We start from the raw sequence: 25614 nt of genomic DNA on the forward strand, positions 1-25614 counted from the left end.
TTATCTTTTAACCCCTTGTGAAAATGAAAAAATCAAGACAAGATCAATGATTTAGTGTAAAAATTAAACATTTTTTACACTAAATGTTGGTCTAGCCTTGATTTTTTCCTTTTCCACAAGGGGTTAAAAAAGAAAGTGAACACAAAACGTGTAGGGTAGTTTCCCCTGAGTACGAAAATACCCCACATGTGGACATAATGTGCCATATTGGCACAGGGCAAGCCACCAAAGGGACAGAGCGCCATTTAGAGGCTGGAATGGAGGATGGAGGCCATGTCGCATTTACAAAGCTCCTGTGCTGCCAGGACAGTAGAATCCCCCACAAGTGACCCCATTATGGAAACTACACCCCATACGGAATCCAACAAGGGGTGCAGTGAGGATATGGACCCCACTGGTGATGGGCACATATGTGGAACATGTGCCGTGAAAATAAAAAATATTTTTTTTTTATTTTCACACCACAAATGTGCCCGTCACCAGGGGGCCATATCCCAGCTGCCCCCCTTGTTAGATTCCTTATGGGGTGTAGTTTCCAGAATGGGGTCACTTGTGGGGGTTTTCTTCTGTCCCGGCAGCACAGAGGCTCTGTAATTGCATCATGGCATCCTCTAATGGGAATGGCGGCCATACCTACTTAGCTGGGGAAAAGGGACAATTCTAATTTATTTGGGGGTATTAGGCCAATTATTAGTTTATAAGGTTGAAAATGACAGGTGTCCATCAAATTCAACCTGTGTTGATCCAGAGGAAGGCAAAAAACCCTCGTGAGGCACACGACAGTAGCCTCATCACAGGGGAAAAATTCCTTCCCGACTCCATAATGGCGATCAGAATAATCCCTGGATCAACGTGACCCCTGAAATAGGAGGCCGGGGGGATCAGGACAGGCGTCACACTGGAAAATGGTGTCCTTCCTGATACGCCACTCTGCACTTCTTCTGGGGTCTCCTGTTTTCCAGTGTGGGGGACGTCACCTGGAAAATGTTGCCCTGGTGCGATACGGAGTCCTTCATATCCAGAAGGGCTGGGTCCGCTCCATGGCTGCTAAATATTAGGGCTTTATTACTACTTCTGATATTTTTCGGATTGTGCCACAAGCTACAGTAGCTCGGGCAGCGAGAGACCAGAGGAGGGGGGTGCTGGTATAAAAGTTATCCCCGTACAGGTGGTAACCTTTATCCAGCAGTGGGAAGATCAGTTCCCGGACGATCTCCCCACTAACTCTGAGGACGGGAGGGGGGGGAGTGGGTTCATCTGGGGGCATCTGGGGCTGGATTCGGGTGTCCCTTCCTTCATACACTGTAATGGTACATGTACACTGCGGAATGGCGAAGGATAACCCTTTGTGCATTCCGCAGCTGGCACCCGCCGGCGGACTGATGCAGGCGTGCGTCTCCGCTCGTGTCACACTCCATTCTATGCACGGGCGGATTCCGCCCTCTGTCCAAAGAATGAATGTGTTCATTCTTTGGACGGACAACGGAATCCGCCCGTGCATAGGATGGAGTCTATGACACGGGCGGAGACGCACACCTGCATCAGTCCGCCGGCGGGTGCCAGCTGCGGAATGCACAAAGGGTTATCCTTCGCCATTCCGCAGTATGCACCTACCCTAAATCTGTAAGAGTACCCTGAGGTACTGTCACAGAGTTTGTAGAATTTCACGCCATACTGTGATCTCTTATTGGGACGGTACTGGCGGAAAAGACGTGTCTGGGGGGCAGCGTACGCTACGCTACCCCCAGACACGTCACTGGATGATGATGATGATGATGATGAGGATGAATGGAGGAAAGAAGGATCCCCCCATTCATTCTCACTGGCTGTTTCGGTGTTGGAGGCAATAATAGCATATGCGTCCGACGCCGAAAACACCCTGGGGGCCATCTTTATACGGGGACTAGTATATGGGGTATGTAAATGTTTATTGTAAAACTTTATTTCATGTAGTGTAGTGTAATGTAGTGTTTTTTAAGTTTTTTTGACGGTAAGTAAATAATATCCCTACGCCAAGAAAGGAGCTGCTGATAAATGCCGCACTTATGTGCGGCACTTATCAGCAGACAGTGGCGGTAGGATATAGTGGGATAAAACGCTCCTACCTCAAAAAGGAGGAGTTGCTGATCAGTGGCGCACTTACGTGCGATGCTGATCAGTACTCAGCGGTGTTAGGGCGCAAAAAAAGTAAAAAAAAAAAAAAATTGGGAAAAAAAAAAAATAAAAATCTTTTTAACCCAAAGCAACTGATCAGCCTATCACGGCGATCGTGGGGGTGGCATCGGCGCCATCTTTGTTGGGGACACTAATGGCGATTGGTGCTATCTGGGACAGCACCAGTCGCCATTGCTTTCCGGGCCACCGGGTCACCGATGACCCGGAAAGCTGTTTTCAGCTGCTATATGCTGATCTGTATTGATCAGCATATAGCAGCGATCGTCGGCACGGGAGGGGTTAATCACCCCCCGTGCCGACGAGCAGAGATGGCCTGCTATACATTATAGCAGGCCATCTTCCCCGACCGCTGTGTGTGAACACACAGCGATCGGAGAAACATCGGGCGTACGTACACGCCCGTTTGCGTTAAAGCGGGGGGCGTATACGTATGCCCGATGTCGTTAAGGGGTTAATAGTTCAAAACTAATTTTCCCAAATCGACTGGTATCAACGTTGTATAGGTTTGTAAATTATTTCTATCTAAAAATCTCATCTTCCAGTACTTATCAGCTGCTGTATGTCCTGTAGGAAGTGATATTTTCTTCCTGTCTAACATGTTGCACACTGCTGTCACCTCTGTCTGTGAACTGTCCAAAGCAAAAGCAAATTCCCATAGAAAACCTCTCCTGCTTTGGACAGTTTCTGTCTTGAACTGAGGTGGCTACAGAGATTTTTGTGTCAGATTGAAAAGAAAACAATACTTCCTGCAGGGCATACATCAGATGATAAGTATCATAAGACTTGATATTACAATTGAAAAACCAGTTGATAAAAAAAAAAAAAAAAAAAAATCGCCAGAGTTGCCCTTTAAGTATTCCAATCCAAGTATACACAGACAGATTGTATAGTTGTAACTACTCTCTTCCCCTCTAGCAGTATTGAATACCATTATAATACATCATCTGATGGAATTTCATGGAACATGATTTGTTTCCCATTTTAGCTATGTGTGCATAAGGCCTTACTTTTACAATATTTTATTGTTATCCTGTGTAAACTGACATTGTATTATTCTATACAGTCAGAATAATTATAGACTCCTGAAATAGATGTAGCTGTATTTAGCCTAAAAATACACAGCTACTCATTAGGATCTTCTAACGGATTCTGTGTACATACATACCTTTAAATTATATGACCAAAACTGCATTTAGATACTTCTGAATGAGACAGAGGCCTGGATCTGAAATGAAAAAACTGAATGCCAAAAAATAATTAAAGCTCCATATGTGGTTGCATGTAGTCAACTCTGAGGCGTAAGAGAAATTCCTGCATTCTTTTATACAGAACAGAGATCTTTTTATTGGAGTAAAACTGGAGATAAATTTTATAAAATTTTGACCCATTTTAAAATAAAGTACTGTGGAATGGTGGAGGTGTATTTTGGCATGTTCATGTGTAGTATTTCTATACAATTTATGACCCCATCCCACTCTGCACATTTATGGCAAACATTTACAAAGATGTGATCACACTGGTATGGCAAAATAGGGGGCAGGGCCAGATTGGGACTAAAATTCAGTCCCGGCATTGGAGAGCACAAATGTCCGCTCACTGTCTGGTTTATGTTAAACATGTTTCAAGATTTTTTGATGTTTTACACAATTATTTTTAACCCCTTCGTGCTGCAGCTAGTTTGGGCCTTAAAGGACAACTCCGGCGAAAAATTTTTTTGGCTTATTTAACACACATTACAAAGTTATATAACTTTGTAATGTGGTTAAATACCCGGTCTGGCCCCCTTCCCCCACTTTCTGACCCCCGACCCCCCACCCCGGAAGTTAAAGAATATATACATTACCTATTACGGTCGTCACGGTCCTCTTCTCTGGTGTCGGGTGATGTCAGAGCTGGGGGCGGTCCGGGTCTTCTTCCTCCTCGGCGTCTTCATTGAGAGTGAATGGGAGAGAAAAGGCTGCTGGTGCACATGCGCACCAGCAGCCTTTTCATTGGCTGGAGCGCATCACATGGCTTCCAGCTTGCTCAGCCCTGATTGGCTGAGCTTGCTGGAAGCCATGTGATGCGCTCCAGCCAATGAAAAGGCTGCCGGTGCGCAAGCGCGCTGGCAGCCTTTTCTCTCTCATGGACCCGGAAGAAGGAGACATCGCTGGACGGCGGACGCAGGTGACGGTGAGGCGGACGGCGGGCGAATGGAGTGGCGATCGTCACCAGAGGGATGGTGAGTATGGTGTCTGTGTTTTTTTTTTTGGGGGGGGGTCCCGCCGGAGTTGTCCTTTAATGACCAGGCTAATTTTTCAAAATCTGACCTGTCTCACTTTATGCTCTTATAGCTCAGTGATGCTTTAACGTATGCTAGCGATTCTGATATTATTTTTTTCGTCACATATGGCACTTTATGTTAGTGGCAAAATTTGGTCACTACTTTGTGTGTTTTTTGTGAAAAACATCAAAATATGATGAAAAATGTTAAAAAATTGCATTTTATGAACTGAAATTCTCTGCTTCAAAAAAAAAGAACGTCAAAGCACATAAATTAGTTACTAAGTCACATTACCAATATGTCTTCTTTATTTTGGCATAATTTGGTAAACATATTTAACTTTTTTAGGGTGTTATGGGGCTTAGAAATTTATCAGCAAATTATCACATTTTCGTGAAAGTTTCCAAAACTGATTTTTTTAGGGACCAGTTCTTTTTTTAAATGAATTTAGAAGTCTGGAATCCTGAAAACCCCCATTTTGGAAACTACACACCTTAAAGAATTAATCTAGGGGTATAATGAGCATTTAACCCTACAGGGGCTGGAGGAAAGTATTCACAATTAGGCAGTAAAAAAATGGAAAATTTAAATTTTCCAATAATATATATGTTTAGATTAAAGTTTCTCAATTTGAAAAGGAACATGAGAGAAAATGCACCCCAAAATTTGTAACGCAGGTTCTATTGAGTACTGTACTGTATGGGCACACAGCCGGGCTCAGAAGGAAGGGAGTGCCAATTAGCTTTTCCATTGCAGATTTTGCTGAAGAAGTTTCTGAGCGCCAGGTGCGTTTGCAGTGCCCCTGTAGTGTCAGCAGAGAGGAAACCCCCCATAAGTCACCCCATTTTGGAAAGTGCACCCCTCAAAGAATTCATCTTGGTGTGTGGTGACCATTTTGACCCCATAGGTATTACAGGAAAGTATTCAAAAGAAGACAGTAAAAATGAAAAACTCGAATTCTTCCAATAATATGTTCGTTTAGTTTGAAATTTCTCAATTTCACGAGGAACAAGAGGAAAAAAGTACGCCAAAATTTGTAACGCAGGTTCTCCTGAGTACAATGGTACCCCATATGTGGGCATAAACCACTGCATGGGCACACAGCAGGGCTCAGAAGGGAAGGATCGCCAATTAGCATTTTCAGTGCAGATTTTGCTGAAGAAGTTTCTGAGCGCCAGGTGCGTTTGCAGAGCCCCTGTAGTGCCAGCGGAGTAAAATCTCCCCATAAGTCACTCCATTTTGGAAAGTGCACCCCTCAAAGAATTCATTTTGGGGTGTGGTGAGCATTTTGACCCCACAGGTATTAGAGGAAAGTATTCAAAAGTAGACAGTAAAAATGAAAAACTCGAATTTTTCCAATAATATGTTCCTTTAGTTTGAAATTTCTCAATTTCACGAGGAACAGGAGAGAGATGTCACCCCAATATATGTAACACAGGTTCTCCTGAGTAGAATGGTACCCCATATGTGGGAATAAACCACTGCATGGGCACACAGCCGGGCTCAGAAGGGAAGGAGCGCCAATTAGCATTTTCAGTGCAGATTTTTCTGAAGAAGTTTCTGAGCGCCAGGTGCGTTTGCAGAGCCCCTGTAGTGTCAGCAGAATAGATTCCCACCAAAAGTCACCCCATTTTGGAAAGTGCACCTCTCAAAGAATTCATCTTGGGGTGTGGTGACCATTTTTACCCCACAGGTATTAGAGGAAAGTATTCAAAATTGGCCAGTAAAAATGAAAAACTCGAATTTTTCCAATAATAGGTTGGTTTAGTTTGAAATTTCTCAATTTGACGAGGAACAGGAGAGAAAACGTACCCCAAAATCTGTAACGCAGGTTCTTCTGAGTAAAACAGTACCTCATATGTGGGCATAAACCACTGTATGGGCACACAGCAGGGCTCAAAAGGGAAGGAGCGCCAATTTACTGGAACAAAACCGCAGCTAGTAATGGTTATTAGAATAGCGCAGTTACTAAAATAAAATAAAAAAATGAGATTACAGGTAATGTGGGGTGGTTACGGACAGTCTGGGGTGGTTATGGGCAACCTGAGGTAGTTACAGGTAATCTGGGGTGGTTACGGACAACATGGGGTGGTCACGGGCAACCTGCTGTGGTTACAGCAACCTGGGGTGGTTACAGGCAACGTGGGGTGGTTACAGGCAACGTGGGGTGGTTACGGGCAACGTGGGGTGGTTATGGGCAATGTGTGGTGGTTACGGGCAACTTGCAGTGCTTACAGATAATCTGGGGTGGTTACGGGCAACTTGGGGTGGTTACGGGCAATGTGGGGTGGTTACGGATAAACTGAAGTGCTTATAGGTAATCTTGGGTGGGTACCTGTAATCTGGCATGGTTACCGCAATCTGGAGGGGGTCATTGGCAATTTGGGGTGGTCAGAGGCAACCTGCGGTGGTCAGAGGCAACCTGCGGTGGTCAGAGGCGACGTGGCGTTGTCAGAGGCGACGTGGCTTGGTCAGAGGCGACGTGCGTTGGTCACGGGCAACCTGCTGTGGTTACAGGCAACGTGGGGTGGTTACAGGCAACGTGGGGTGGTTACAGGCAATCTGGGGTGGTTACGGGAAACATGGGGTGGTTACGGGCAACCTGCAGTGCTTTCAGACAATCTGGGGTGGATACGGGCAACCTGCAGTGCTTACAGGCAATCTGGGCTGGTTACGGGCAACGTGGGGTGGTTACGGGCAACCTGCAGTGCTTACAGACAATCTGGGGTGGTTACGGGCAACGTGGGGTGGTTAAGGATAAACTGAAATTCTTATAGGCAATCTGGGGTGGGTACCTGTAATCTGGCATGGGCACCGCAATCTGGAGGGGGTCATTGGCAATTTTGGGTGGTCAGAGGCGCCGTGGCGTGGTCAGAGGCGATGTGTGGTGGTCAGAGGCGATGTGTGATGGTCAGAGGCAACGTGCGGTGGTCAGAGGCAACGTGCGGTGGTCAGAGGCATCCTGGAGTGGTCAGAGGCAACGTGCGGTGGTTACGTGCAATCTGGGGGGTTACATGTAATCTGCGTGATTACGGGGAACCTGGGGGGTTATGTGCAACCTGGAAGGGTTACAGACAATCTGGGATTGTTACTGATAAACTGAAGTGCTTATAGGTAACCTGGGGTGGGTACATGTAATTTGGGGTGGTTATGGGGAATCTTGAGGGGGTTCACTGGCAATGTGCGGTTGTTACGGGCAAAGTGCAGTGGTTACGGGCAACGTGCGGTTGTTACGGGCAACGTGCGGTGGTAGTGTGTGTTTTATTTTTTTGTATGTTTGTCACTTTTTGTACTTTATACATTCATTTTCACTGTATTACTATGATTACTGTGATATTTTCTATCACAGTAATCATAGTTCAGTGACAGAGACCAAATTGGTCTCTGTCACTTTAAATTTTCAGAGTTGGCTGGTTGTGGAGCGCATGCGCACTTCACAACCAGCCAGGACGCCGAAGAGGAAGGAGCTCCAGGATCAGGTAATGTATAAGGGGTAGGGGGGGGGGACTGGGGGACGGGGGTGACAGAGGGGGTGGGGGGACATCACTTTTTATCCCCTGTCACCAATCATTCATGGTGACAGGGGATAAAAAGTGCCGGGATGCACGTGGCACAAGCGATCAGCGGTATATAGTATATACCGCTGATCGCTTGTACCGGGACCCCACAGGGGGGTCCCCGATCACTGCCTCATGCTCTCCGCTACCTCCGGTGGCGGAGAGCATGGGGTTTTCATTAATTTTAACTTTTCCATCGCTGTGAACAGACATTAGTCTGTTCACAGCGATGGCGGTGGCCATCTTGGATCTGATGGCCGCCGGGGGAGGGGGGTTAGTAATCGCCCTACTAGGGGGGGCTGATCTGAGGTCTGGGGGACACTTATTTCATCTCCCCCCCGCCGTAGATTCACGGTGGGGGAGATGAAAGGCGGCGGCGGCACCGGTAAACCCCTTTACCGACGGCCGCCGCTATAACGTTAATAGCGGCGATCGTCGGTTAGTGGGGGGGGCCGGGACGGACCCCACACACTGCCCCAACCCCTCAGCTACCTCCGGTAGCTGGGGGGATGGGGTGGGGGCCGTCCCGGCCCCGCAGCCTTATTCTCTGCCATCGCCGTAAAAAGCTGATGGCAGCAGAATAAGGACCCTTAGTGACCGCCGTAAAAAGCCGTATCGGCGGTCACTAAGGGGTTAAGGATGTTTGATACCAAAATGCGATGAGCTATCCACAGGATAGTCATCAGCCACCGATCAGCTCCCGTTCACTTACCATATTTTTTGCTCTATAACCCCCACCCCCCCAAGTGTGTGTGTGAGGGGGGGAGGCGGGGACTCATCTTATAGAGCAAACATGCAGGCGCCAGCATGCTGCTCTTGCCTCTCACCTCTCGCCACTGTAGGGGACATCGCCACCAAAGCTTACTCAGGCATCTGCCAATTGGCCTCCAGTGCCGGCCACTGATGCCCACTAATATGCCAATGGAATTTAGTCCCCAGTATTAAAGGACAAGTGCCATGAAAAACTTTTTCCCAGTAATTGAAGCACATTACAAAGTTATATAACTCTGTAATATGCTTCAATCACCTATCTGCCTCCCTTCCCTGTCTTTTCCCCCCTCCACCCCCCACCAGGTAGTGTCCTAACTCACACAGACCTGATTACTGCCGTCACCGTCACCAGGCAGCTCCTTCTTGTGAGGATGAGTCATCAGCAGGAGGGCTGCTCTAGGTCCTGTTTCAGCAGCCCCCCCTCCCCAGTCCAAGTGATGGCTTGCAGTTGTTCAGCCAATGGAAACTAAGCAAGCTGAGTCACCTGACAAGGCAGAGGAGGGGGGGGGCTGCTGAAACAGGAGAAGGAGCTGAGAGAAGAGCTTGGTGACGGTGACGACAGTCATTAGGTCTGTGTAAGTCAGGACACTTCCTGGTGGGGGGTGGAGGGGGGGAAAGACAAGGAAGGGAGGCAGATAGATGATTGAAGCATATTCCAGAGCTCACAACATATTATAGACCCCAGTATCAAGCCCCTAGCAAAATATGGACTCCATAATAGGACTCCATAATAAGTAAGCATAGTACAGACCCCAGAATCAAGCCCTCAAAATATTACAGACCCCAGTATCAGGCCCCCAGCACTAGTATCTCTGATGTCAATTCTAATGCATGTTAGCATTACAGACATAAGGGCCAGTTCACACTGAGCACATTCCGTGGCGGACCTCTCGGCTGTGGAATCCCATCTGCCTCAGTGTCAAACAGCGTGTCTATGGGAGGGCTCACGCGCCTCTGCTATCTGCGGCCCTCCACAATTCAATTCTTTGAGCAGAGAGCGAAGGAGAGCAGAGGTATGCAAGCCCTCCCATAGACACGCTGTTTATGGCTGCGTTCACACTACGTATATTTCAGTCAGTATATTTCAGTCAGTATTGCAACCAAAACCAGGAGTGGATTAAAAACACAGAAAGGATCTGTTCACACAATGGTGAAATTGAGTGGATGGCCGCCATATAACAGTAAATAACTGCCATTATTTCAATTTAACAGCCATTGTTCTAAAATAACAGCAAATATTTGCCATTAAATGGCGGCCATCCACTCAATTTGTAAAGTTATGCACCTGGGTACTAATAACCCGCATGCATCATATGTCCTAGGGGGAGTTACTCTGGGAGAGTCGCTGATAGAGAAGGATCTGGGTGTACTTGTAGATAATAGACTACAGAACAGCACACAATGTCAGGCAGCTGCTTCTAAAGCCAGCAGGATATTGTCATGCATTAAAACAGGCATGGACTCTCGGGACAGGGATATAATATTACCGCTTTATAAAGCTTTGGTGCGGCCTCATGCTGTCCAGTTTTGGAACCCGATTCATAAAAAGGATGTTCTAGAGCTGGAGAGGGTACAAAGACGGGCAACTAAACTAATAAGGGGAATGGAGCATCTTAGTTATGAAGAGAGATTAAAAGAATTACATTTGTTTAGTCTGGAGAAGAGACGTTTAAGGGGAGATATGATTAACTTATTTAAATATATAAATGGCCCCTACAAGAAATATGGGGAAAAGATGTTCCAGGTAAAACCCCCTCAAAGGACAAGGGGGCACTGCCTCCGCCTGGAGAAAAAAAGGTTCAATCTCCGGAGGCGACAAGCCTTCTTTACAATGAGAACTGTGAATCTGTGGAACAGTCTACCACAGGATCTGGTCACAGCAAAAACAGTAGAGGGCTTCAAAACCGGCCTAGACAAGTTCTTAGAGAAAAATAATATAGATGCATATGTATAGAACTTATCATCCCTCCCCCTTCCTTTTATCCATCCCCTCCTTGGTTGAACTTGATGGGCATGTGTCTTTTTTCAACCATATTAACTATGTAACTATGTAATTTCAACATTGTGTGAACAGAGCCTTTCTGTGTTTTTAATCCACTCCTGGTTTTGGTTGCAATACTGACTGAAATATACTGACTGAAATATACATATACTGACTGAAATATACGTAGTGTGAACACAGCCTGAAACTGAGGCAGGTGGGATTCCGTAGCGGAGAGCTCCGCCGAGGAATTTTGATGAATTTGCTCAGTGTGAACTAGCCCTTAAACTTAAAGGGGTATTCCAGGGAAAATTGATAAATTGGTAATGGAAAGGGTTAACCAAGGTTAACCCTTTCCTAATATACTTACCTGTCCTTTATTGCCCCCCCCAAGGAGATCTCCGGTCCGGCCACGTGATCTTCCAGCTTGCGACTCGTGGATCCTCTTCTTCTTCCGGTTCGGTGACGTCACCATACCCGGCCGGCGTGTGGCTCTCTGTCTTATTAGCGGCAGAGCACTGAACCCTGACTGGCTTGGTAGCGTGTAGCCAATCAGGGTTTAGTGTTCTGCGTCTCCACACACACCAGTTACATCTGCAGGGCCGGCGTCAGCACGTCATTGTGAGGGGTCCCTGCGGGGTTCCATCCGACACTACTCTGCAGGACCCCCCCCGGTGTCAGCGATGCCGACCTGAGTCCTGGGAGGGGAAGGGATATGGCGGGCGGTATTACTTCTTTTATAGCCACCAGACATCTGGAGCGGAGCAATGTCGCCCGCCGTATCCCTTCCCCTCCCGGCACTCAGAGTCGGCATCGCTGACACCCGGGGGAGGGGGGAGGTCCTGCAGAGTGATGTTGGATGTCACACAACAGCACCCTGCAGGGACCCCTCACAGTGACCTGCTGTACAGTTAGCTGATTCTCCCCGGCCCCCCTCCCTGTGTAATCATTGTGATCCTCCTGCCCCCCCTTCCTGTGTAATCATTGCGATCCTCCTGCCCCCCCTCCCTGTGTAATCATTGCGATCCTCCTGGCCCCCTGTGTAATCATTTAGATACACAGATCACTCACCCCACCCTCCGATGTAAGCATGCTGCAGCGGCGCTGGACTCGATCTCGGCGCTTTTTTCAAACAGCTATCCTCAGCTGACAGGCGCTGTGTGTGAGGCAGGAGAGATTTCTTCCTTGCTCCGTACACAGCGCCTGTCAATCGCCCCGATGCAACTCAGCTGACAGGCGCTGTGTGTGAGGCAGGAGAGATTTCTTCCTTGCACTGTACACAGCGCCTGTCAGCTGAGTTGTATCGGGGCGATTGACAGGCGCTGTGTACGGAGCAAGGAAGAAATCTCTCCTGCCTCACACACAGCGCCTGTCAGCTGAGGATAGCTGTTTGAAAAAAGCGCCGAGATCGAGTCCAGCGCCGCTGCAGCATGCTTACATCGGAGGGTGGGGTGAGTGATCTGTGTATCTAAATGATTACACAGGGGGCCAGGAGGATCGCAATGATTACACAGGGAGGGGGGCCAGGAGGATCGCAATGATTACACAGGGGGCCAGGAGGATCGCAATGATTACACAGGGAGGGGGGTCCTGCAGAGTGATGTCGGATGGCACCCCGCAGGGACCCCTCACAATGACGTGCTGACGCCGGCCCTGCAGATGTAACTGGTGTGTGTGGAGACGCAGAACACTAAACCCTGATTGGCTACACGCTACCAAGCCAGTCAGGGTTCAGTGCTCTGCCGCTAATAAGACAGAGAGCCACACGCCGGCCGGGTATGGTGACGTCACCGAACCGGAAGAAGAAGAGGATCCACGAGTCGCAAGCTGGAAGATCACGTGGCCGGACCGGAGATCTCCTTGGGGGGGCAATAAAGGACAGGTAAGTATATTAGGAAAGGGTTAACCTTGGTTAACCCTTTCCATCACCAATTTATCAATTTTCCCTGGAATACCCCTTTAAGAAAGCTGTCTGTGGTACAGTGAAGCAGAGCGAATGGGAATAACTGGCAGCTGTCATGCTGCAGAACCATCTACTGCTAAATGCTGCTGGTACAAACCGCGCACAGGACAGCGGAGAGGGACACTGATCATTGAGGAGGACTGGGCATGTTAGGGGGCCATGTAACTAGCTGACTGTAATGAAAGAACTGTAATCTCCAAGACACAGCAGCCAGTAACCTGTAGTGTTATATAGCTGTCACTCATTTAGTTTATATATTCGGTTATATACAGATGCATACATCCTCCATCCATTACTAGACTTCTCCACATCACAGAACAATATGTCTCCTCAATGTCTTCTACTAATATACATACATTTATCAAACTGTTTACAAGCAAAACTTTCCTTGCCGCCCATAGCAACCAATCACAGCTCTTATTTCTGAAAAACAAATTACAAAAGTGATTGGTTACTATGGACAACAAGTAGCATGTTTTATCAATCTGCCCCCATTTATTTATTGTAGGTAATAATACAAACCCTCCTTGTTGCCAATAGCAAAAGCTGGGGGTTAACGGATGCTATAGGCAACAAGGACAGGTTTATGAAACTCCCCCATTTTCCTGAATCTGCTCTGCGTTGGACATTGCAGATGAGAGTGACATCCACAGGAAGGAGAGAGCCATGATGGATCCTGGATGTCAGCATCAGCAAGAGTGGCTGTGAGTTGTATTGTTTATATACTGATAATATGACTGTACATACATTTCTATATGATAAAAGTTGTAGTTTCCAAAAAACAAAGAAAGAAGATCACCTATAAGAACTAAAAATGTAGATATCTTTATGTTATGCAGCACAATGACATAGGTCATATCAGGCCCGGACTGGCAATCTGGCAGATCTGGCAAATGCCCGATGGGCTGCCCTGATTGCCAGTCCGTGGGGGCCGCCCAACTAACAGGCAGTGCCATGACCCTCTGCCACAACGCTGCTAACTAGGGACTGGGGCCGCTGTCTGACAGAGGGGGCCATCCGCTGCCAGACACTTATTATCCTCAGACAGACTACTAACAGGCAGCGCTGCGGCCACCTGCAGACACGCTGCTAATCAGCCGGCTGTGGTCACTGGAGGCTGCACTCCGCACTGACAGTCTCCATCCCCACTAGAGGAGCAGGCAGCCTCCAATGAGGAAGGGGAACAGCTCCTTATTCCGCCCACCAGAAGAGGATGAAGAAGGAAGCCCAGCCAGACAAGAGGAGCGTCTCATGCCCAACCAGTATGGGGGAGGGGAGACCTTACTCAAGCTAAGCAAGTTACTAGAAAGGGGTTAAAGTGACACTGTCACCCCCTTCGTGCATTCTGACATCTCTACACAGGTGTAAAGGGTAAATTTAGCGGTTTTCATACCTTATTTTATATCATACGTCATGGTGCTTGTTCAAGTAAAAAGTCATCTTTTATCAACTGCAGATTGTGTTAAATGGGCCCCTCATCGGCCATTGGAACAGGCTGGCCGAAAGGTCTAGACCCCACCCCCTTTAAGTCGGCCAGCCAATGGGTGTCAAGGGGGCGGAGCCAACGGTGCCGTTGTATGCGGGACTAAGTGCTAATGGTGCTAATGCCGCGAGGCCACGCCCACTTAATACAATCTGCAGTTGATAAAAGGACACTTTTTACTTGAACAAACACCATGACGTATGATATGAAATAAGGAATGAAAAACGCTAAATTTACCCTTTACACCTGTGTAGAGATGCAAAAAGGGGGTGACAGTGTCACTTTAAGTTGGGATGCTTGGAGCCAGAGAGTCTCTACCTGCTGTGTGGTGATTGCACTGTGCCCAGCAAGGAAGGGGTTCAATGACTGGGTGCAGTGTGCTAAGCACAACAGGTCACTTGACCCCTTTCCTCTCAGAGCCGTGTATAGTGCCGCCCACCTATACCAGAGAGATGATCCAACAGTGAGCAGAGGGCAGAAGACTGTGCAGCACTGCTGTGTTTGTCCTACACAGTGTTACATTACCAGTGTCCAGTGCAGCACACACAGTCCTCACACAGAAAAACTAACAGCACCACAGTGTGAGCAGGAGCTCCTGGGACCAGTCTGCAGGCAGCACTGCAGCACATTGCACCCACAACAAGCTCTGATAGTTACTGTAGTGCTCCTTAGCTGACCTGGCTGCATCCTCCTCCCGACCACATGAGCTCTCCTCTATCCCTCATGAAGTGTAACAGCAGGAGCAGGGTGCTGGAAGGTGAGGGGGAGGGTGGCTGTATGCTGAGGAGAGGGGAGGGAGGTATTTACATGGGACTGTATGCTGAGGGGAGGGAGGTATTTACATGGGACTGTAGGCTGAAGAGAGGGGAGGGAGGTATTTACATGGGACTGTATGCTGAGGGGAGAGAGGTATTTACATGGGACTGTATGCTGAGGAGAGGGGAGGGAGGTATTTACATGGGACTGTATGCTGAGGGGAGGGAGGTATTTACATGGGACTGTATGCTGAGGAGAGGGGAGGGAGGTATTTACATGGGACTGTATGCTGAGGAGAGGGGAGGGAGGTATTTACATGGGACTGTATGCTGAGGGGAGGGAGGTATTTATATGTGACTGTATGCTGAGGAGAAGGGAGGGAGGTATTTACATGGGACTGTATGCTGAGGGGAGGGAGGTATTTACATGGGATTGTATGCTGAGGAGAGAGAAGTATTTACATGGGACTGTATGCTGAGGAGAGGGGAGGGAGGTATTTACATGGGACTGTATGCTGAGGAGAGGGGAGGGAGGTATTTACATGGGACTGTATGCTGAGGAGAGGGGAGAGAGGTATTTACATGGGACTGTATGCTGAGGGGAGGGAGGTATTTATATGGGACTGTATGCTGAGGAGAAGGGAGGGAGGTATTTACATGGGATTGTGTGCTGAAGAAAGGGGAGGGAGGTATTCAAATGGGACTGTATACTGAAGAGAGGGGAGGGAGGTATTTACATGGGACTGTATGCTGAAGAGAGGGGAGGGAGGTATTTACATGGGACTGTATGCTAAAGAGAGGGGTGGGAGGTATTTAAATGGGACTGTATGCTGAAGGGAGAGAGTATATATCTGGGTCTGAATGATGAAGTGAGTGATAGTATTTACATGGGGCTGTATGCTGAACAGAGGGAGTTGTGTACCTGGGACTGTATATTGAGAGAGAGATGTGACTGTATGATAAATGGAGGGATGTTATTTTCATAAGACTGTAATGAAGCTGAGGAGAGGGGATTGCGGAATTTATTTGGCCTCCCCCTTTTAGGTTGTTCTAATGCTGAGCACCTTAGGCCATGTTCACATGGCGTAAGACACTGGCCGTTCTGTAACTTGGCCAGATCACAGAGCGGCCGGTGTAGCACTATTATGTCCTGGTGATACACTGTGTGGTGGTAATACATCCTGGGGGCACAGCGTGTAGTGGTATTCCATCCTGGGGGCACAGTGTGTGGTAGTATTCCATCCTGGGGGCACAGCGTGTAGTGGTATTCCATCCTGGGGGCACAGTGTGTGGTAGTATTCCATCCTGGGGGCACAGTGTGTGGTAGTATTACATCCTGGGGCACAGTGTGTGGTATTCTTACATCCTGGGGCGCAGTGTGTAGTATTCTTACATCCTGGGGGCACAGTGTGTGGTATTCTTACATCCTGGGGGTACAGTGTGTGGTGGTATTACATCCTGGGGCACAGTGTGTGGTGGTATTACATCCTGAAGGCACAGTGTGTGGTGGTATTACATCCTGGGGGCACAGTGTGTGGTAGTATTACATCCTGGGGCACAGTGTGTGGTATTCTTACATCCTGGGGGCACAGTGTGTGGTATTCTTACATCCTGGGGGCACAGTGTGTGGTATTATTACATCCTGGGGGCACAGTGTGTAGTATTATTACATCCTGGGGGCACAGTGTGTGGTATTATTACATCCTGGGGCACAGTGTGTGGTATTATTACATCCTGGGGGCACAGTGTGTGGTATTATTACATCCTGTGGGCACAGTGTGTGGTATTATTACATCCTGGGGCACAGTGTGTGGTATTCTTACATCCTGGGGGCACAGTGTGTGGTGGTATTACATCCTGGGGGCACAGTGTGTGGTATTATTACATCCTGGGGGCACAGTGTGTGGTGGTATTACATTCTGGGGCACAGCGTGTAGTTGTCTTACATCCTGGGGGCACAGTGTGTGGTAGTATTACATCCTGGGGCAGAGTGTGTGGTGGTATTACATCCTGGGGGCACAGTGTGTGGTGGTATTACATCCTGGGGGCACAGTGTGTGGTGGTATTACATCCTGGGGCACAGTGTGTGCTGGTATTACATCCTGGGGGCACAGTGTGTGGTATTATTGCATTCTGGGGCACAGCGTGTAGTGATATTACATCCTGGGGTGGTATTATGGTGGTGGTATTATGTCCTGTTGTGGTAGTATTACATCCTTGGGGCACAGTGTGTGGTAGTATTACATCCTGGGGGCACAGTGTGTGGTATTATTACATCCTGGGGGCACAGTGTGTGGTGGTATTACATTTTGGGGACACAGCGTGTAGTGGTATTACATCCTGGGGGCACAGTGTGTGGTAGTATTACATCCTGGGGGGCACAGTGTGTGGTAGTATTACATCCTGGGGGCAGAGTGTGTGGTGGTATTACATCCTGGGGGCACAGTGTGTGGTGGTATTACATCCTGGGGCACAGTGTGTGGTGGTATTACATTCTGGGGGCAGAGCGTGTAGTGGTATTACATCCTGGGGGCACAGTGTGTGGTAGTATTACATCCTATGGGCAGAGTGTGTGGTGGTTTTACATCCTGGGGGCACAGTGTGTGGTGGTATTACATCCTGGGGCACAGTGTGTGGTATTATTGCATTCTGGGGCACAGCGTGTAGTGGTGTTACATCCTGGGGTGGTATTATGGTGGTGGTATTATGTCCTGTTGTGGTAGTATTACATCCTTGGGGCACAGTGTGTGGTAGTATTACATCCTGGGGGCAGAGTGTGTGGTGGTATTACATCCTGGGGGCAGAGTGTGTGGTGGTATTACATCCTGGGGGCACAGTGTGTGGTATTATTGCATTCTGGGGCACAGCGTGTAGTGGTATTACATCCTGGGGTGGTATTATGGTGGTGGTATTATGTCCTGTTGTGGTAGTATTACATCCTTGGGGCACAGTATGTGGTAGTATTACATACTGGGGGCAGTGTGTGTGGTGGTATTACATCCTGGGGGCAGAGTGTGTGGTATTATTACATCCTGGGGGCACAGTGTGAGAAGAGCTCTGCCATGGAATTGTGCCGTGTTTCCTCAGTGTGAACTGGCCCATACAGTATACTATAAGGGCTGGAGGGGTTAATGTGCCAGGGCTGCTTTTAAGTCCCAGTCCGGCCCTGTGTCATATAAAATATTTTTATAATCTCACAAACGGGAAAGTGAGACAAGTGGTGAAAGTGCAAAAAGGCATCTTACATCCCCTAGTGTAACACCTGACACAGTTACCTTTACCTGGGTGACACAAAACTTAGTGGACCACTACAGGCTCCCCCACTTTAAAGGACAACTCCGGCGAAAATTTTTTTTGGCTTATTTAACACACATTACAAAGTTATATAACTTTGTAATGTGGTTAAATACCCGGTCTGGCCCCCTTCCCCCACTTTCCGACCCCCGACCCCCCACCCCGGAAGTTAAAGAATATATACATTACCTATTACGGTCGTCACGGTCCTCTTCTCTGGTGTCGGGTGATGTCAGAGCTGGGGGGCGGTCCGGGTCTTCTTCCTCCTCGGCGTCTTCATTGAGAGTGAATGGGAGAAAAAAGGCTGCTGGTGCACATGCGCACCAGCAGCCTTTTCATTGGCTGGAGCGCATCACATGGCTTCCAGCTTGCTCAGCCCTGATTGGCTGAGCTTGCTGGAAGCCATGTGATGCGCTCCAGCCAATGAAAAGGCTGCCGGTGCGCAAGCGCGCTGGCAGCCTTTTCTCTCTCATGGACCCGGAAGAAGGAGACATCGCTGGACGGCGGAGGCAGGTGACGGTGAGGCGGATGGCGGCCGAATGGAGTGGCGATCGTCACCGGAGGGATGGTGAGTATGGTGTCTGTGTGTGTCTGTGTTTTTTTTTTTTGGGGGGGTTCCGCCGGAGTTGTCCTTTAACCCCTTAAGGACAGAGCCAATTTCGATTTTTGCGTTTTAGTTTTTTCCTCCTTGTGCTTAAAAGGCCATAGCACTTGCATTTTTCCACCTAGAAACCCACATGACCCCTTATTTTTTGCGTCACTAATTGTACTTTGCAATGACAGGCTGAATTTTGGCATAAAGTACACTGCGAAACCAGAAAAAAATTCAAAGTGTGGTGAAATTGAAAAAAAAAAAGCATTTTGTTTATTTGGGGGAAATGTGTTTTTACGCCATTCGCCCTGGGGTAAAACTGACTTGTTATGCATGTTCCTCAAGTCGTTACGATTAAAACGATATGTAACATGTAGGGCTGGGCGATATTGGCCTAAATCAATATCGCGGTTTATCGCATATGTAGCTGCGGTAACGATAATTCAACGATAATTATGACACGCCCCTTTTGTAAGCCACAACCCTTTTTACAAGCCACACCCACTTGGCCGTGCCAAACTGGGGATATTTTGTTTCAATAAAGTTAAAAAAAAAAAGTACAGTAACTTAATGAGCAGCAACCCAAGCTATGTACACACTATAGGATTTGTATACACAGGTATACAGCTACGTAAACCCTACAGGACACAGAGTATAACTGATGGGTATACAGTATATACAGATGACAGTGCAGGAATATACAGTATAAATGATGGGTAAAGATTATATTATATATAGGTGACAGTACAAAGGCACTGTTATGGGGACACTATTAGTAACACATTATAGGGGGGCTGTAAATGGCACTGCGCTCAGACACGCCATGGAGATATCTATCTATCTATCTATCATCTATCTATCTTCTATCTATCTATCATCTATCTATCTCTCTCCTATCTATCTATCCATCTCCTATATATCTCCTATCTATCTATCTATCTATCTATCTATCTATCTATCTATCTATCTATCTATCTCCTATCTATCTATCTCCTATCTATCTATCTATCTATCTATCTATCTATCTATCTATCTATCTTCTATCTATCTCCTATCTATCTATCTATCCATCTCCTATCTATCTCCTATCTATCTCCTATCTTTCTCTCTATCTATCTATCTATCTATCTATCTATCTATCTATCTATCTATCTATCTATCTCCTATCTATCTATCTATCTCTCTATCTATCTATCTCCTATCTATTTATCTATCTATCTATCTCCTATCCATCTATCTATCTATCTCCTATCTATCTATCTATCTATCTATCTATCTCCTATCTATCTATCCATCTATCTCTCCTATCTCTCTCCTCTATGTATCTCTCTCTCTCTCTATCTCTCTCCTCTATCTATCTATCTATCTATCTATCTATCTATCTCTCTCTCTCTCTCCTCTATATCTCTCCCTCCTCTCTCTCTCTCCTATCTCTCTCCTCTATCTATCTATCTCTCTCTCTCTCTCCTCTATATCTCTCCCTCCTCTCTCTCTCTCTCTTCTATCTCCATCCTCGTTACATGTCCCCTTTAAATCTCTGGCAGGATGCCGGGCGGGGAGGCGGTCCCACGGGACGGACAGGTTAGAGGCCGCTGGGATGGACAGGAGGGAGCGGGGCCAGTCTCACACTCCCGCAAGTTCGGGGAGCCCCTGCAACGTGCGGGCAGGCATTCTCACACGCCGGGCAGCAGTGGCGGACGGACGTGCGGGGGCCGGTCTGATACGTCGGGCAGCTGGGGGACCGCTGGGACGGGCGGAGAGGCAGTCCGACACGCCGTACAGGTTGGGGCCCGCTGACATGGACAGCGGGGTGGGTAGGTAGGCGGGCGCTCTGACACGCCAGGCGGAGGATGGACGGGGGGCTTGGGGTGGAGAGGAGAGAGGCGCTCAGACATACAGTGCAAATCTCCTATGTGCTGTCTGTGCGTCCCTGCACAGACAGCACACAGGAGACCTTCAACATGTGCAGCTCAGCGCTCAGACGGGTTGATAGTGAAAATACCGCAGATACCGTCCTGGCAAAGTTAAGCTCGGTTAACCGACGCCAGTGACGGTATCGGTATTTTCACGGTATACCGCCCAGCCCTAGTAACATGTATAACTTATATTGCATATGATGGCCTGTAAAAAATTCAAACCATTGTTAACAAATATACGTCACTTAAAACCGCTCCATTCCCAGGCTTATATCGCTTTTATCCTTTGGTCTATGGGGCTGTGTCAGGTGTCATTTTTTGCGCCATGATGTGTTCTTTCTATCGGTACCTTGATTGCGCATATATGACTTTTTGATCACTTTTATTACAATTTTTCTGGATTTGATGCGACCAAAAATGCACAATTTTGCACTTTGGGATTTTTTTGCGCTGACGCCGTTTACCGTGCGAGATCAGGAATGTGATTAATTAATAGTTTGGGCGATTACGCACGCGGCGATAGCAAACATGTTTGTTTATTTATTTATTTATTTACTTTTATTTATAACCTGGGAAAAGGGGGGTGATTCAGACTTTTATTAGGGGAGGGGGCTTTTTACTATTAACAACACATTTTTTTTTACTTTAACACTTATACTAGAAGCCCCCCTAGGGGGGCTGCAGAGATCCATGAGATAGGCACTCGTTTACTTCCGGCTGCTGCAGCCGGAAGTAAACGAGTGCTGAGCCGGGGACGGCACCATCTTGGAGCGGTCCCCGGCCGGCTTCAGAAACGGAGATCGCTCCTCCGGGATAACATCCCGGGGAAGCGATCTCCCTCACTAGACACCAGGGAACGGCTGAATCCGGTAATCGGATGCAGCTGTCATGTTTGACAGCTGCATCTGATTACTGTATTAGCGGGCATGGCGATCGGACCGTGCCCGCTAATACCTACGGTCCCGGGCTACAAGCGGCACCCGGGACCGCTGCGGTTCAGAGCGGGGTCGCCGCGCGGCCCCGCTCTGAACGTCCTTACCGGCATCAGGGCGTAAATTTACGCCCGATGTCGTTAAGGGGTTAAGAAGCCAACCTCAGCATAAGTAAAAAAAGGAAGGTGAGTACAGCATGGCTTACTATATAAGGCACATACAGTATATAGATAAAAATAAATAACAGTACTCAAAAATACAAAAATATAAACTTGGCAAAGTGCAATAGGCAATGGTTTGATTGTCCATAGGGCAATAACAGGAACACATAGGCAATGGTGAGATCGCCCATAGTCTCACCCTTGTAGACTGGAACACAGAAACAGCTGGAACTCAGGATGCATCAGTCCATATACACCCTTGTTGGTGCTATGATACGTTAGTCCGTATACATCACATGGAGAGGTAGAGTGGGTTGTCTCTTTCCTCACGAGAAAGATGGACAAGGTAAGGGGAAGGTTAACCGCAGAGTTGGGCACAGGTACTTGAACAAGTTGCAAGGATGAACTGGGGACACGCAGCTGGCTGTTTTTTCCATAGCTGCGTCTGCAACAGGCACCATTCCAATTACATGCTAGTGTTTAAAACTACAACTCCCAGTATATTCTGAAAGTTTGCAGCTGTTAGGATACCCTTAGTGTTATAGTTTCTCAAGATATAATACATCATGTGCTCATCAAAGGGGTTGTATATTGACTGTTGGTAAATGCCCAACATATCCTGGGATCTGAAAAACTACGAGAAACTACAGATCTCAGCATGCACTTAAAGCCTACCACTGTTAACATATGCTGGGAGTTGTACTTGGAAAATCACAATTTCTTTGCATTGAGGCTCAATAAGTGAACATTTTATGATTGTATAAGTAAAAAGAAAATATTAAAAGGGAACCAATCAGCCCGTTTTGGCTGATATGGTTCCCTTGAGCATTGTATAAAGCACCTGGAGCGGCCCTGGCACGTAGCGGCGGCAGCAGGTGCTTTATAACGGAGAAAATGACTTTTTTCCCCTGCTCGTGACTAGATACGAGTGGGGAAATAGTCATGGTGGGTGGCTCCCCGCTCGTATCTAGTCACTGCGCTCTGCCTGTCAGCGCGTTTGGCGGGATCATTGACAGGCAGAGAGGCCAGTAACTGACCTCTCTGCCTGTCAATCATCCCCTCTGAGCGCGCTGACAGGCAGAGCACAGTGACTAGATACGAGTGGGGAGCCGCCCACCATGACTACTTCCCCGCTCGTACCTAGTCAGGAGCCGGGGAATAAAAGTAATTTTCTTCGTTATAAAGCACCTGCTGCGGCCACGGCCGGTACGTGCCGGGGCCGCTCCAGGTGCTTTATACAATGCTCAAGGGAACCATATCAGCCCAAACGGGCTGATTGGTTCCCTTTAAAAAAGAAAAGGAAATACAGGATGGAGACAACCGTCTGCAGCTTCAGCTCGGCTGCCCCTTTCCTTTAAGTGGCCGCTCAATGTTTTGGAAACAGGTGGAGGACATTGTCTCCATTAGAATGGGCTCCCCTGTGATGCTGAGGCAGCTTGGACTCCCCTACTAGAAGCCCTAGATCAGGGCCTTCACTACAATTTTTAGTAAAGGTCCACTTACCAGGTCTATTGTTAGGTGATGGTCCGAGCTAAACATCAGTAGTAAACGTGTTTTGTGAACTTTTCAGAAAGGTTGAACTATTTACATACAGAATTGATGCCCCTGTGTGCTCTTCCCCAATAGTATATAGCCCCCCCTGTGCACTCATTTGTTACGGCCCCTCCCATACCTGAACCTGCTGTGGACTCATCTTCCAGACGTCAATAATACAAGGAGGGGGGAGTAAGAAGAGATTCCAGCTTGCAGCTATTCAGGATCTTGGAGAAGCCATAAAAGCATTTTCTATGCTATGGAAGCACATACAAATATATTGACATAACAGCATCTATCAGTGTCTGCAGTTTGGAACATGAATTACAGCTGATAAATTCCCTGATCAATTACCTGCTCAGCCAATCAGTGACAGGAGCGTTGTCCCACCCCAGTCACTGATTGGCTGAGCAGGCAATCCATCTGCTGGTCTGTGACATAGCAGCTGGAGGAGCTGCAGGAGGCTGTCCGCTGCTGGATATTGTTAAGGAGGCGCTATGGGGGCACGGGGACTGATATATATATATATATATATATATATATATATATATATATTTAATTATTATTACTATAATTAATATTATTTTATTACCGCACCCTCCTGCCTGAGATTTCTTAGTTTCATGGGACTTCTCCATTCAAGAAACGTAAGTGGCACATTATGCTGTTTGCATAGACTGACTAACAAGTTATTAACAGTGAGCTAGCATCGCTGGTCACATACACAGCTCTGTGCAAAGTTGCTATGGTAACATGAAAGGTTTAGCACTGATTATATCTGGTGTATGTAGGGTGGGCCCCTAGAATTAAATTTCCTGGTGGGCCCAAGGTATCCCAGTCTGACACTGAACCAGTGGTGCACAACCTCCAGCTGGTACAAAGCTATAATTCCCATTATGCATTGTCAGCCATTAAAATCTTCAGAACTTCATCAAGGCCTCTTCCATTTACAGTAAGTACAGTCCCTACTTTGGCCTTCTAATTGTCACTTATTGAATATACTTATGGGAAATTTCAAACCACTACTTCTTATACTCCTCCAGGAGGTGCAGCTGGCTTTAGGGAATTTGTTTTCTTCACTTTCACCCACAAGGGCTTCATTGTGTAACTGTGCCTGTCAGTCCATCAAAAACTGTACTCTCGCTTCCCTATTTCTCAATAAATACTGTAGGTTTCATACTGCTCGGAAACATGCTTCACATAATTATTTGTTGCTCCAGCCAGGTGCTTTATACAGGAGATGCCATGCTGTTATTAAAATAGGTGTTTCATCCTCTGTAGATCTCATAGAGGCACAGCAGCTTGTACATATACATGTATACATCAGTAGTCATGGAGAAAACATTCAAAGGAGGTTATCCAGGCTTAGAAAACAAGGCCACTTTCTTCCAGTAGCACTCTTGTGCTCAGTTTGGATGTGATTTTGCTGCTCAGTGTTGCAAGAATGTAGCTTTGTTTTTCTAAGGCTGGGTTCACACACAGTATATTTGAGTCAGTATTGTGGTCCTCATATTGCAACCAAAACCAGGAGTGAATTAAAAACACAGAAAGGATCTGTTCACACAATGATGAAATTGAGTGGATGGCCGTCATTTAATGGCAAATATTTGCTGTTATTTAAAAACAACGACTGTTATATTGAAATAATGGCCGTTATTTACTGTTATATGGCGGCCATCCACTCAATTTCACCATTGTGTGAACAGATCCTTTCTGTGTTTTTAATCCACTCCTGGTTTTGGTTGCAATACTGACTGAAATATACGTAGTGTGAACGCAGCCTAATGCTGGAAAAGATTATGGTCTTTTCTCAAGTGCAGCTGTGTTGCTTAAAGAGGTACTCCGATATCAGAAAATTGTAAGTAAATAAAACTATCCTCCCAAGATATATTACTTTCTAATATAATATTATCAATAATAGTCTGGCCTCAGTGTGATTCTGGATTCTTCCCCTTTGACAGGAAGTAGAGACTAGAAGAACTAAGTAATGTGTATTCTCTACAACTCCCCAACTCCTTCCTCTCTTTGATGTCACAGGAGCCTTGTCTGGATCTTGACTCTTATCTGTAGCCCATCCCCTATGTCACTATCTCTGATCGACACCTCCAGACAAAATCACTCTCTCTTTGTTATATACATTTATATCTTTATTGGGACATTGGGAGGGGGGGGTTGCATCATGCGTCCTCTTTCTGATGATGCAGCACGTGCTCACTGATTGTGTAACAGTCTGCAGTG

The 25614-nt window shown here is 47.2% G+C and overlaps 1 protein-coding gene across 1 annotated transcript in view; it reads right to left on the reverse strand.

Annotated features, from left to right (window-relative positions):
* The window catches only part of AIFM2 (AIF family member 2), a 35532-nt gene extending 32118 nt beyond the window's left edge, over positions 1-3414 (reverse strand). The window contains exon 1 of the mRNA XM_069979169.1: positions 3341-3414. The gene's annotated coding sequence lies outside the window, so the exon portion shown is untranslated. The remainder of the gene's footprint in view (positions 1-3340) is intronic.
* Positions 3415-25614: the final 22200 nt, after the last annotated feature.

Source organism: Dendropsophus ebraccatus, chromosome 8, assembly GCF_027789765.1.
Source record: "Dendropsophus ebraccatus isolate aDenEbr1 chromosome 8, aDenEbr1.pat, whole genome shotgun sequence".
Classification (NCBI taxonomy): domain Eukaryota; kingdom Metazoa; phylum Chordata; class Amphibia; order Anura; family Hylidae; genus Dendropsophus; species Dendropsophus ebraccatus.